The following is a 14,919-nucleotide window of genomic DNA, read 5'->3' on the forward strand; positions in this document are numbered from 1 at the left end:
TTCCTGGCTTGCTAGGAGAGCTCAGGCAAATCATTTGCACCTTAGCTTACATGCTTAGGGACCGGGTTTGCATCTCCTTTTGAGCGGTTTAACCCTGGATGCTCACTGGTGAGCAACGTTCAGCACAGATCAGCTGTGCCGCTTTGGAAGAGGGATGCAACACTGTGTGACCAGAGCAGTGTAATGAGTGAGAACATCCTCCAGCTTGAAATGCCATTACAGACCACCTACAGAAATGGGTATAGAAGATCTTTGGCGCAGGATGGCACTTCTCTTGCCTAATTTTCCCCATCTAGTTTATGGCTCAGAGTGACTGGGAAGAGACAGACAGCTCTGAGGATTATACCTGTGACCTGCCTCCAACATTTGTCCTAAAGCAGGGTGAAACAGTCTTCAAACAGCTCAGTCTCTCAACTGATGCCAGAAATGGTTAGACAGCTACTACAGAATAGCCGCTTGACTTACAGACAGCTGGCATGAAACACGTCTCAGTCCATCTCCCCAGGTGTGCCTTCCCCCATGTACAAGATGGGATATCAGCACCACCCCAGCCTCCGGGACAGCGAGGGGCTGAGCGTGTCAATCCCAACAACCTGGCAAGACACCATGGCGATATGTGACAGAGGTACATATAGTCTCAGGCTCCTCTGCATAAGTCAAAACACTCAACAACCTTCCCTTCCCCTCAGGAAATAAAGGTGTTAACTTCCAAATAAGGTTTCAGTACAATAATAAGGAATGCGATGTGCATAGAGACAAAGTGTGCAATACTGAAGTTAATCACAGAAAAGAGGGACTGGGAGGGAATCCCAGGAGAGCAACACATTTATTTCATTATTATATCACGGATGACATTAAGTATCCACCAAGTCCCTCAAGGCAGAATTCTTGCATAAAAAGCATCCCCATTTACCAAGCATGATAGAACCTGCAACTGTTCTATAAATAAAGGGTATTTACAAAGAGAGCTGTTAAATATTTATTTTTCTCTGGAGACCGAGTTCTCCGTTCATTTGTCTCCACTGCAGAATCATTTGGTATCAGGGAGCAGAGGAACTCACCTAAAAAAAGACTAGGAACCAGTCCAGAGCCTGATCCGGACACAGCACCAGCCTCCTCTACAAGCTGGCGAGGGGAAAGCATCCAACCTGACACAGAGGGAACACGAAGCAAACAAAATGGGAATGATCTCATCCGGGAGGCAAAGGTAGAGAAGGAACACCAGTGACAAAGCACCGATTAATAAATGCCATCATACCGCTCCGTCCTTACAGAGCTGGCTTGGCACTATAAAGAAGCGACAACCTTCAGTTGCAAAGAGTAACTGCAGATTTACATTACATTTGCTTTGTGTCTTGGGAACAAGCATATGTTTCTGACAATTAATAGATTAGTGATCCCCCCCCCCCCCCCCCTTTATTTTTTGGAAGCTGACAGTCGGGGCGGAGGGGTGAGGAAAAAAACCCAACCAAAAAAATACGTGGCTCTGAAATACACTTCACTGCTAAACCTTTGTAGTAGTAATTGTAATAGTTCTTACTCCAGCTTGCCAAAAGCTGAGTTTTAATTAAATATTAAAAAGCTATTTGTTAAAATAATGTTGCCATAGCAACTAGAGAAAGCTAAAATACCCTGGCGTTTCTGACTCACAGCATATTAATCAACCACCAGCTATTATATAATGAGCACCCCCTGCAAGCACCCAAACCCGCAGCCCCCGAGCCAGGCAGCGCTCACTGCCGGCTCTGCCCTCCGTGGGTCCCTCGCTCCAGCAGGGATGGGGAGTTATCCAGGCCCAGCCCAGGAATCACGTGCCCAAATATTTTGGGGAGGCCACACTGGAGCGCTTGGAGCCTGTGCCCCCACAGGGATGTACCAAGGAGGACTGTGCTGGGCAAGGGGAGGTTTTGGCGAGGGGCACAAGGATGGCAGCTCCCCACGCGCCTGTGATGGCAAGGGGCTTAGGCAGCTTCTTCCCAGCAAGCCCCGACCACCCACCTCCAGCGCTTATCTCTCAAATGTGGTGCTCACACTAGGTCTATTTCTGTAAAAAAATACTTTTTTTTTACATTACTGGAATTATTTCTTGCAGCAGGTGCCTTCCATCAAACCAACTGTGCAAAACTCCAAAGGAGTGGAATTAAACCTTGTAAGGGCAAACCAGCTTGCCACTCACCCAGAATAGCTTATTTTACAGATTTAAATAAATAAAAAAAGCAAAAAGCCCCCCAACACCCTTCCCAATCATATCTCATCCCCAACCAAGCTGAAAAAAACCCTTCTACACTCTCTGTCCATGCACTATGAGGATGGCAACCTTAGCCACCCAGCAAAGCCAGCCGCCCCAGAGCTGCTGCCATCACTTGCTGCCAGCCCTTGGGCGGCTTTTGCCTTGGAACACAGCTTGGGTTAGAGGCAGCGGGACGTCTCCCTTCATCCATGCCACAGTATCACCATACGGTCTGCAACGATGGGAGCTGCTGCAGGAGGGAGTCAAGCAGCTGAGGTCCAGAGTAACAGTGGCTGGGGCGAAGAGGACCAGGAGGGAGAAATGCAGCTGTGTTGTTCGGATGGATTGGGGACCACCTTCCTTCCCCTCAATGACTTGGTTTTGTGCTTTTAACCCCCCTTCCTTCACACCCCACACCCCCCACACCCCCCCGAAGGAAAATAAATACTTAACCCCACAGTTATTAAGCACAAGGAATGTGATGAATATTACAGCATTTGTATGCCAGCTTCAGTTTCCTGCTGCTTTGTTTGGGTGTCACAGGCTGTGACTATGACAACCACAAGCAGTTATTGGACTGATGTCATTTGTGACATCATGCTTAACGGAAAAGAAAAGGAAGAAGAGGCACTACCAAAAATAAGAAGAACAAAACAAAACCTGCTTTCACCTCTTCCGGTGCCATTAACTCCTGTCTATGGAGCAAGGTCCTGAAGGAATACCACACTGGAGCTGCTGGAGAGCCAGGCAGCAGCAACCCCATCCTTACCAAAACCCAAGAAGTGATAAGCACTTGGGAAAACCTGCCCTCATCCCCCCTCCAGCTGTGGGATGAACTGAGAGTTTGCAGTCATATGGAAGAAATCTCGTCACCCCTTCCCAGCTGGGAGCCACCAGCATGATCCAAAGCCTAAGCCTGGCTTCCAGGCCTGAGACAGAGGGAGCAGTGGAGGCCTTTGGCTAAGCCTCATCTATCCTGACTAAGTTTCTCCTGCTCTCCAACCAGCTTCTCCTCCACATCTCTAATCCTCAGTTCTAGCAGTCTTCCTGCCTCCACCATCTTTTTTAAAAATAAAAGGGGGTCTGTCTAACATTTCTGGACAGTCACCTGACCAAGCACAGGGGAAGTGTGTACTGATTTTGTGAGGAGCTCACAGTTCAGAGAGGTGGCTTTTCTGGTGACAAGTACAAGCAATGATTTCAGCCTCTGAGCTCCCCAGCTGGAGCCCAGCCTCCTGTCCCATGTAAGGACAAGGAAGCAGCACCGCTGCTGCATTTTGCAAAGCCACTGCTGTACACAGTGCTGGTGCTCACAGGACACACTACTGTCAAAGCCTTTCTTTGCTTTGACGGGAAACATTTGCAAATTCACTGCTCAAGTGCCAAGTAACAAAAAAACCAGCCTGAAGTCCCCAACCTCATCTAAACCTAATGTGGTAGGGAACAATGCACCACCACAAGTGATCTCCTCCATAGCTGCGCATCCAGAAGCCTTGATGTAAACGACTTAAGTTTTTCCAAGTTACTTTTCCCCAAGTTTTTCCAACACATGAGAAGTGCTTCTCTGCCCTCCGTGCTCTCCTGCCAGACCTGCAGTGCCTCCACAGCCCAACACTGCACCTGCCCTGGGCGCCCAGAGAAGAAAACTCCATCAGGGGGATCCTGCCCATAAAAACAGTTGGCACTGCTTTTAAATAGCAGAACAGAGATGCTGTCTTACAAAGGGGAGGTCGATTAAAGCCAAAGAGGTGAAGCAACCACCGTTCACAGCTCCCTGCCCTGCCTCTTCTCGCTCACCAATGTCCCCAAGCCCACTGGAAGCGACAGGAGCTCCCCAAACAAACATCCCTGAACGCTCATCATGCAGTGTATCAGCACTTAGTCTAGGTTCCCTCTGCATGGGCATCAGGCAGAGCCATCCCGCACTGCTGCTGCATCCCGCACTGCTGCTTCTTGCTGGGGACGGCACCTCTGGGAGCAGCCACAGGCACATTCCGCCTTTGGGTGCTGGGGGGCCAAGGGACAAAGGGAAATGGCAAACAAATCTCCTTTCCCCTCTCTCCATTAAATCTCATGCTGAACACTTGATCCCAAAACATTCTGCAGGACAATATTCGAAGAGGATACAGAGAACAGATGTACAGGAACCAAGCTCTTCCAGCTCTGGTTTCTCCCTGAGCTTCTGAGCAGGACCAGTTCCTCAGCTAGCACTGCCCCGCTGCAGCCACCTCGCACTCCCCAGTTCCACACCCAGGCTGCTGCCACACAGCCGGTGTAGTAGGAGACAGGTAAAGGGGAATTTACAGTCTCCTTTCACTGCTGAGCAACAACTACACCTTGCTGCAATTATTTCAGAGCTGTACACAAGTTACCTGGGCACCCTTCCCTCTCACCCCCTTATAACACAGCTACGATACATCAGAGGCACCCGCAGACAGCATGCAGCCCTCAGCATTGCTGCTTTACTTTGACTTAACAACACAGACAACTTCTACCTGGGACTAGCAGTCCACATTTGAAGAGTAGGCGCAGGTCCCTCTTCTTCATTCCTTTTTTTGGAAGCAACCACCACAGTGGTGCATTAGCACACAGATTCATTGGGACCTGTCACGGTTTAACCCTGGCTGGCCACCAAGCCCCGCGCAGCCGCTCGCTGACTCCCCCCACAGTGGGATGGGGGAGAGAATCCAAAAGGTAAAAGTGAGAAAATTCGTGGGTTGAGATACAGACAGTTTAATAGATAAAGCAAAAGCTGTGCCTACAAGCAAAGCAAAGCAAGGAATTCATTCAGCACTTGCCATCGGCAGGCAGGTGCTTGGCCATCCCCAGGAAAGCAGGTTATTGCTTGGTTATTATTATATTATAATATAATGGTTATTCGGGAAGACAAACCCCATAACACCAAACATTCCCCCCTTTCCTTCTTCCCCCAGCTTATATACCCAGCATAACAGTCAATGGTACGGAATACCCCTTTGGCTAGTTCAGGTCAGCTGTCCCAGCCATGTCCCCTCCCAGTTTCCCGTGCCCCTCCAGCCCTCTCGCTGGCAGGGCCCCAGAAACTTAAGAGTCCTTGGCCCAGTATAAACATCACCCAACAACAACCAAAACCATCAGTGTGTTAATCAACACTGCTCTCACACCAAAGCCCAAACACGGCACTGCAACAGCCACCAAGAAGAAAACCAACTCTGTCCCAGCCAGGACCAGGACAGGACCCCAGAAGCACTTCCCGAATTTCAATGGTGCCTGCTTAACAGACAAACCAGCAAACTTTACTTTCCAGATGAGCAAAGAGCACTTCTAGTGTATGGATATGCTTTGAGAGAAGCAATAGGTAGTCACAGCATCTTTCTGCTGAATTTTCTTCATCTAAGTAAGTATCTACTCTTTCCACCAGTCCAGAGCCAACACAGCTGTAAAAAAAGAGGCCAGAGCCCACCCCATACTTTGTAAGCAACCGACAAAAAATAAACCCCACAGCTTGATTAAGCAGCTCTCACGTGACAGGTTAAATACCAAGGAGTTAAGAGAAAACGCTGGCAATTTGAAGGGAGAATACGAACTACAGACCTTACTGAAGGAGGATCAATACAAAATATTGCCAGAATTTTTCCTTTTTCTCCCAGTAACTGCACTCATTGCCAGTATCCTTCACAAAAGGCTAAAAGCAGGATTCCCTGTTCGGTCTTTTTTTGGTTACCAGTTCCTCAGTACTTGTTAGGGATTTATGAAGGAATTTCTACCATGTCTTTACCAAACACTGGTGGACTCAGTTGCTTTCCTGTTAACAACAACACAGCCCTTTCTTTTTTCAGGCTGATTTCAATTTGGGGTTTTATTCTCCTCTAACCCAAATAGATTTGTGTTGCTGTAACAGAAAACAGGCTGCAAGCCACTGAAATAAAAATGGAAACAAAACTCTGCTGATTTCCAAGTAACCATAGATTTCCATCACCGCAGAACAGGGTAAAAATGGGACAGGAGTTGGGCTGATTTTAAAAATCTCAAAAAACCCACACCCTTATTGAACCCCCCCTGCTAAGAAAACTTACTTACAGAAAAGCAGCGAAGCCCAGAGCAACGGCATCCAAACCTCCAGTCCAAATATCAGCCCTGTTAGCCAGCCCAGAGGAGCTGCCCCAGGAGCCCACGCCGTACCGGGCATGTAGCCAAGAGCTCCAGACAGGGCTTGCCCAGGTCAGGCCAGTGCAGCCCCAGCTGGTCCACCTGGAGAGCTGCAAACCAGCCCCAGCTGTTGGGAAATCTCAGCCCTGGCCCTTCAGCAGCAGAGGAAAAAGCCATAGTGAAGCTGCTCCTTAAATATATAGGCTTTTTTTTATGCATATATTTATGTAAAAAACAGGTCCTGGCTAAGCTGCTTTGGAGCTAGGGAGGGACCCAAGCACTCAGGGGTCTCCTGTGGCATAAAAGTTCCTCCAAAGTTATTTTATCAGGGAAGAGCTAAATATTGGATAGTTTTCTGTTTTGATAACAAGGGGTGGGATGCTGTGCACAGGCACAAAAATAACCACACAGCCAATCTGTGCTCTTCCCCCCTTTGAAAAGACACAGGCTTTCTTCCTGATGCCTCGCCTCAACTCTCCAGCAAGATTTTTGTCTCTCAATGGCTGGTAAAGCTTGGAAACAACAAACAAGCTTCAGATGGTGCTAATGATCCATTCTGCTGACCATATTCTCAGTTAAATGCATTCATGTGGTTCATATCTGCAGTGAGATAATTATTCAGCCTATGTGGTAATACAATGCTGACTTTATTTTGTGGGTTGCGAAGAGGTGCCAAAGGCACACAACTGGTTCCAAAAGACGGGATTTGCTTGTTGTAAACATTTCTTAAAGTGTCTGTAAAAAAAAAAAAAAAAGTCTTCCTTCTGTTTGAGCAAGCTTGGGTTTCTCATTTAAAGGAAAATAGAAAAGAAAAATGCTACTCACAGCACTGTATTTCTTACATCCTGGGAGTCTCAGTACTTATACCCCTCTGACGGAGAGCAGAACTTTTAATACCTACAAAAGAGGAAAAGCTATGTAAGTCAGAGGGAAGGAAAAAAAAAGGAGAAAATAGCAGCCATCCCTTCCACTATCTGACTGGTAATTTAGTTTTTTTCACCAGCACCCGGGAATGCTGACTGACAGGAATTGCAGCAATTCCCTTTTCCACTGACCACCACTGACAGAAGCAGAATTTGAATGATTTGGTCCTCCAGACCCATTACAGTAACACAACAAACCTTGGGGGCCTCTTGGGGGAAAAAAATAAAAAAATCCACATTTCTTAAGCCAGGCAGACAGTGGAGAGCACTCACACACTGATGTCCTAAGATACTGCGGCTGCGGTTCGGGCTGGAAATACCCACAGAACATCTGCTGCAGCTGACACGTACCATAACAAGCTCTGTTTGGCTACTGGGAACTTCAACAAAATGCCATCCAAATTGCCTTTCTCCTCCTTAAAGGGGCTCACCTGCTGCGTCCCAAAGCTAAAGTTGGCTTTCCTTAATTTTGCTTTTTTATTTTTTTCCCCAAAAGAAATGGGAGAGGAAGGTTTAGCTTTAGCAGCTGCAACAACAGAACTGATATAAAGAATTTCCCGTTTGGCAGTGGCTGTGTGCACACCTGAGAAACACCATGCCTGCAGGTCTGCAAAGAAGAGGTAAAGAGAAAATAAATAGTCATGGCACCACTCCTGAGTAAAAGAAATACACACAGCAAAACACCCTGCTAGTCTTCTCCAAAGAAGAGGCAGAAGCTTGTTGATTGCTTCAGCAGCACCAAAAGCACAACCTGCATTTTCAGTTCAAGCTGAAGTATTTGAGTTTGAAACTTCAGGCTCTTGTGATCTGGCCAGAGGAAGGTCAGATGGCAAACCCAACAGAAATCACTCGGAATCTTTTGCTCCTTCCCAGCAGGTTAGGAAGAATATTAATTTTTTTTTTGGCTCTTTTCAAAGGAATACACGACTTGATTTCCTGAAAGAGCATCATGGCTACTGAAAGAGCTGGGAGGCCAGGAGCTCTTACACAACCAGAACCATTTTTTAAGAGCTTAGAATAGAAAACTGCATGTTTATTCATAGATAAAAGGGAAGTTGCTTCCTGCTTTGCTCCATCTCAGAGTAAGGCAAAAAAATGCCAGTTTCACTGAATTGTAGAAGAGAAATAAACATACAGGACAGCCACAGATTTTGTGCTACTTACACCTCCACCACTTTTGGACTCAGCAGGCCACCTTCTGCTGCCCTCCCTCCCTCTTCTGGGTCAAATCCTCCATTCACCTATAGCAGGCTGCAAGCCTGGGGCTGAGCTGTTTCTGCATTTAATGGGCTTAGTTCAGTTATCTTACACCAAAACCACTATCTGAAACCTTGCCTTTCCAGTGCTGTGTCCAACACACACACAAGCGACCCTACATCTTGCCAACAGGACCAAAATCACCCCTATGAATAAAACACTTCTAAAGAACAACAGAGTCGCCTATAGTGCAACCCAGCCTTGTCTTTCCCCTCTAACCTCTGCTTAGAAAGTTAATTAAAATAAATACATATGTATGGTGCTGTCACTTCTTAGGACTGTATAATGAGCCTCACAATTTTTGGTGCTTTTCCTAAAGACCCAGCTGGTGAAGTTTCTGTGAGGATCCCCGCTTTTGGAAACATAAAGCGGGAAGAAATCTCTAGGGTTATTAAATCCAGTCCCTTGCTGTTGTACTTGTATCGCACAATCCTCCTCAGAAAGCATGCAAAAAGTTTCTACTCCTTGTGGCTACGAGAATATGATTTGGGTTTAACATAACAGCTCACAAACGAGTTGGTAATATATGTATATACATAGATATACATACATATTTCAGATATTTTAAACAATGTTACGGTTCTGGGAGATCTGCTACTGCTTTTGAAAACCTGGAGTCAGGCAATAGTGAAATGAAGTCACAACCACATTTCAGGCAGAAACGTCAAATCTTTTGCAACAGGTAGGTAATTACTAATGAAAAGAAAACTCTTGCCCAAGTTTGTTCATCCTGAGCATCCCTGTGTGAGCAGCTCTTGAGCAGCCTCCCACAGGGGCACGCTTACCCCAATCCAGCTCAAGGCAGGGAAAGCAGCTCTCCTTGGCATGAAAGCATCATTTCCCTGAAATGCAACACTACTCCGCTATCAGGCAAACTCAGACAGACCTCCCCACTCCACAGGAGGGCATTCACACTGGCATCATCTCCTTACCTACATGAGCCATGCCATGGAAACACCCCTGCAGTCACGGACAAGAGCCAGGGAGATCCGTGTCTGCCGGCTCCTGCGCCGTGTCCCAGTGAGTACACGTACAAAACAGGTGATGGTGGTTTACGAGTTACCACACATTGCCTAGTTCACAGTGTGTGTGTGTGTGTGTGTACATACATGTACGTACATACACGTATGTACATACATGCAGCCCACAGAAGGCAGAGGGTAAACTTCAGCTACCCCAGCCATCCTTCATTCTCTGCACACCAAGCAGGAGACTCAGCCACCAGCTGCTTCATTATTCTAGATGCCTTCCAAAAAAAGTAACATCTCATGGCAAAACAAAACAAAGCAAACACAAATATTTTTAAATTACCCTTTTAAAGTATGTAACTTGATAAACACCAGAGCTCCGCGCTGCTCCTGCAACCCAAACACTACAGCGCTAACCACCTGAAAATGGGATTAGTTTCCTTTGTCTGCCATGGAATTTCTCACAAAAAACAGATTGTTGAGATATCTTTAGTGAGCTGAAATGTAAATCTCGAGCTGCTGTTAGGGCAGGGAAGAGAAATAACAGTACTTTGTTGATGCCTTACAGAAAAGTTCCTTTGAGACTCTCTCAACCTACAGAAATGATCGATTTTGCAAAGGAACATTTTACAGAGAGAAGTGGAGTTGGGAGCCCTGAAAGCACTTGCTTTCTTTCCCCAGCTGTGTTTGAGATAAAGAAAAATAAAACCCCAAACTCCTCCCTATTTCTTTTCCTGAAAGATGCCAACTCGGTGGCTTAAACCCTGTGGTCAGCCGAAAGCATCACCATGGTCATGCCAACCCTCTGCAGCCCCGCTAGGCTTTGGTACCCAACCTTGGCACTGCTGGCGACCCATCCCCACAGCCCGCCAGCCCCAATGCCCAAAATTTGGTGGCACAGGCAACAGGTCAGGGCAAACCTTCTTCATCAAGCTAACGAGCCCCAGGATGCTGCCGTCCTCTGCTGCTGGCTCAGCAGGGCAGGGGTACGATGAGGCTGGGGTGCACGCTGGGGCACTGACAGCCGCCCACCATGTCCCCACCCCTCACCCCCTGGTGTTTGTACCGTACTAGGCATTTATTAATTTTTCAGTCTAGCTTATAAATCTAGATTTCCCTAAAAACTACCATGACAAAACCGCCACCTTAGTGATCTGAATTACTTCTAACACTAGGCTAGAAATGCTTCTGTTGAATTAAATATGCACAGCTCTGTTGGAAATGGGGTGGTTCCAGCCTGTAGATTGCAGACTGTTCTTGCCGTGTGACTAGCAGATGCAAGTGTTCCTGAAAGTTGTCTGTCTCCACACGCTGAAATTCCCAGTGATCCTGATGGATCCCAAGCACCCCAACACCTCCTGGCTGCTGGGGTGGTCCTCAATAAACGTTCATTGAACCTGGCAGACTTCAGTGCAAGGGAGTAACACGCTCATTGTGAGCATCCTTCACTTCAACATCTTATAAAGCTAATAAAATTATCCCATTCCTGCCCCCATCCCCAAGATAAACGCATAAAGCACACTCCAGAGTTTCCATCAAATACCTGAATAGTGATGAAAAAGGCACTAAAAACCCCTGAAGTGCTCTGAGATCTCTGCATAAGCACATGCACGCTGTGATGCTCAGACAGGCCCTGGGATATCCATCCCCAGCAGTCTTATCCCTACCCCACATGGCTCTCAGCCACCTTTCTCCAGCCTTTTGAATGAAGCTGAAATGCAGATGGATATTTCTACCCCGCAGCAGCTGCTGCCAGCAGCTCTGGCACTTCCCAGGAAAACCACCGGCCCCAACCTGGAAAGCACAGTGTAGGAGGCTCCTGTCAAGGGTTCTTTTCTTCATCTCAGCAGTGTGACAATTGCTCGCATGAGGTCTTAATCCACGCTGCACCATTTGTAGGCACCTGTGAGCAGAAGGTGTCCCAGGGAATCACTCAAGGGCTACAGCATGCTGTGGCTCTCCAGCCCTTGCTTCCCCCAGGAAAACTTCTATAAACCACGGGAATGGACCCAACCCCTTTTTGCAATGCCTTCTTTACGTTACCACCTGCTTTTGGAACTATTCAGAAGCATAAAGAAGCAAAGAGCAAATAACAACAAAATAAAAGTAAATAAGAGCAAAAAGGAAGTAAGCTGTCTTGGGAAAAAAAAAAAAGGAAAAAGTTCTGTAGGTTTAGGTAGATTTTCACAGTTATGGCAGCACTGTCAAAGAAACTATTCCCCCATCCTTAGAGCTTTAGAAGATTTCAGAAAACATGCTCTCTATCAGGATGGAATAAATCTTCTTACATCTCACCAGGGAGAAGCATGAGAGTGATGCTTCAGGGCAGTGGGCAGCTGAGCCAGGCAGCCTGGGCAGCCACCAAGGCCACCTTCACCCAACCACCCCCTCCCAGGGGACAGCTCCGACCTCTCGGCCACAGGCTGCTCGGGACCAAGATGTGCCCATCCATAGTTGTGCTTGAAGCCAGTAAGAAGACCGTGGTTTGGCTGCCGGCAGCAGCCGTGGCTGGCCTTGGCTGCAGGGTGAGGCAGGGGCTCGTGAGGGTCCTGGCTTCCCTGGCAGTGGACAGATGGACAGCAACCCTCTGCCACGTCGCATCTCAACGCTTTCTTAAAAAATATGCAAACAATCATTAACCCCAAGGGCCCCAGCGTGGAGGGATGATCCCCTGCATCTCTGCTGAGTTTGTACAGCCTTGCTGCACCTCACTTCCATTCATTACGTCTAATTGATTAGGAACCAGAGCACCGAACCAAAATGAAAGAGAATGGGAAAGCATTGCTCAAAGTAGATTATATTTACTTCTCAACACATCCCCCAGCTGTGGATGTCAGCACAGAGAAAGGTGTATCACTTTCTTTCCTACCTCCTTAACCGTTCCTACCTTCCTTCAACAAATCAAAGTGTTTTCTTGAAGGGTGAGAAATCCCAGTCTCGTATACTATTTTAAATTGGCAGCAAGAGCTTTAAAGCAAGAAGAATGTTTGATCGCCTAAGAAAATTCAACCAGAGAGCAAGCGATGTCCTGCAGGGTTCTGGCCGACAGAAAGTTCATCATTAATTTATTTGGCTTTTAAAAGAGTTAACTATTTCACATTATTCCTCTTAAACCTTGCATTTCAGACTGTCACCCTCTGGTTAGTTACCTATTTGCCCACAGTAATAAACATGTTGGAAAACAGTTGTCAGACACTCCTCTGCCAGAACCATGATTGATAACTGTTTTCCAACACAGCAGTTGCTACAGTAGCACTGTTGTAGGATGCTTCTGCTGCCCAACATATGTACAGCAATAACTTTTATTTTATTTTTAAACAACTGACCTGCAGACTGGTCATCTGCTAACTAATTTTCAACACCAGGGGATGTCCAGTCACAGATCATAAAATCATTTAGGTTGGAAAAGACCTTTAAGATCATCCGTTAACCTAGCACTGCCAAGTCCACCACTAAACCATGTCCCTAACCTCCAGGGATGGTGACTCAACCACCTCCCTAGGCAGCCTGTTCCAATGCTTGACTACCCTTTTGGTGAAGAATTTTTTTCTAATATCCAACCTGAATCTCCCCTGGTGCAACCTGAGGCTGTTTCATCCCATCACTTGTAACCTGGGAGAAGAGATCGACCCCCACCTGCCTACAGTCCCTCTCAGGTAGTAGGGAGCGATAAGGTCTGCTCTCCAGGCTAAACCACTTCAGTTCCCTCAGCCGCTCCTCATCAGACTTGTGCTCCAGACCCTTCCCCAGCTCCATTGCCTGTCTCTGGACATGCTCCACCACATCAGTGTCCCTCTTGAAGTGAGGGGCCAAACACTGAACACAGCATTCAAGGCGCAGCCTCACCAGTGCCAAGTACAGGGGGACAGTCACTGCCCTGGTCCTGCTGGCCACACTGTTTCAGATACAAACCAGGATGCTGTTGGCCTTCTGGGCCACCTGGGCACACAGCTGGCTCATGCCCAGCCGGCTGTCAGCCAGCACCCCCAGGTCCTTTTCCACCAGGCAGTTTTCCAGTCACTTCCCCAAGCCTGTAGCGTTGCAGTCCCTGCATTCAGATCCACACAGGTGTCATCATACAAGTTTGCTGAAGAGACGTGGTGTATGTTGTACACTGGGGACACAGCCAAGAATCACATTGTCCTTCCTCTCCCCCCACCCCACTCCCAAACGCCTAAGCTCACAACAGCAGTGCTACAGAGGAAAAAAACAACACAGAGAAAGACAGAAATTAATCAAACAGTACAAAAACGTGCTAACCCACATCAGTCCCCACAGCCTAAACTCATGTGCCACTTTGGAAAGGATGGGGGGTCATCATTGGAGACTGCCTCTAAGAGGTACCATGCAGGCAGGTAGGGCAAGTGATGTGAGCAGCAGCCCAGCAGCACCACTTCATGTGTGCACACTATTTAACCTGAACTGCAGCCATAAACATCGCTAGCTACTTGCACCACCTAGATCCACTGTCAGTGACACAATTTAAAGCCTCCCAGTGCTGCTGCTGGGTTTGGCCCGGTCTCTCCAGTTTCAGCCTGATTTCCCCACCACACGACACAGCCCAGCAGCAGACACTCTTCTCCTGCTCTTAATTCATTCCCTCTTTTGTTTCCCTCAACCCCCAAGCTGAAACGGAGAAAAAAACCCAACCAAGCTTAAAAGGTAAAAAAAAAAAAAAAAAGACAAGACTGATCCAGGTCAGCCAGCAACTACATTTTGCTGTTATAAAAATAAATACAAGAGGAAGGGGTTTCCCTTTTCCAGCTGTTTACACCATTCCTGCTTTTGGCTGCAAGCACTGATGTGTTTGCAAATTCCTGCCAAACACAGCAGCCGTCAGTGCAAAAGTGGTACAAGAAATGAAATGAGCACAGGGTGTAAATATAAATCAAGAAATCACTTTGCTCCTTTCAAATAACTGTGGCTGTGCTTCATTCGCTCGTGAAGACCAGCACTGTTAGGTGTTGTTGAGTTTCTTATTTCCAGTAAGAGCATCCATGTGCCTGTATCTGGGAAGTTAACTGAGATGCACCTGGGTCAGACGCCCCTACGTTCGTGCCAGGTGACTTATTTTCAGCTATTTTCAAGGAGCCACAAAGCGACCACAGGAAAGGTTGCCTGGAGTCCACTGCATGTTGCTATATGGTCCTGCTCAGTGCTGAGCTTCAGCTGCTCTCCTCGCTGCAGACCCCCGGCGCAGCCCACCTGAGGCAAGCACCTCCCAGGGCACCCGCCTGCCTGCTGCACTTGCTCCAGTGCTGGCACTTCAGTACCCGCTGTGCTCCAGCAAACGCAGCCGCAAGTCTGCATACACCAAGCACTGAATAACAGCATCCAACCCCAAGGACTGGAAAGGCTTGTGGAAATCCCCACAAAGAAGTTGCTTTTGTGGCCTTTTCTCCCTATCCTGGGG

At 47.5% G+C, this 14,919-nt stretch overlaps 1 protein-coding gene across 8 annotated transcripts in view; it reads right to left on the minus strand.

The window, feature by feature from the left end:
• ZHX2 (zinc fingers and homeoboxes 2) overlaps positions 1-14,919 on the minus strand; it is a 76,637-nt gene that overhangs the window by 37,069 nt on the left and 24,649 nt on the right. For 7 of the 8 annotated variants that reach the window (XR_008820551.1, XM_056330182.1, XM_056330185.1 and 4 more), the window contains one exon: positions 7,184-7,255. The exons of the other annotated variant lie outside the window; for it this stretch is intronic. The gene's annotated coding sequence lies outside the window, so the exon portion shown is untranslated. The remainder of the gene's footprint in view (positions 1-7,183; positions 7,256-14,919) is intronic. 8 annotated transcript variants of the gene reach the window in all.

This window comes from Falco biarmicus, chromosome 3 (assembly GCF_023638135.1).
Source record: "Falco biarmicus isolate bFalBia1 chromosome 3, bFalBia1.pri, whole genome shotgun sequence".
Classification (NCBI taxonomy): domain Eukaryota; kingdom Metazoa; phylum Chordata; class Aves; order Falconiformes; family Falconidae; genus Falco; species Falco biarmicus.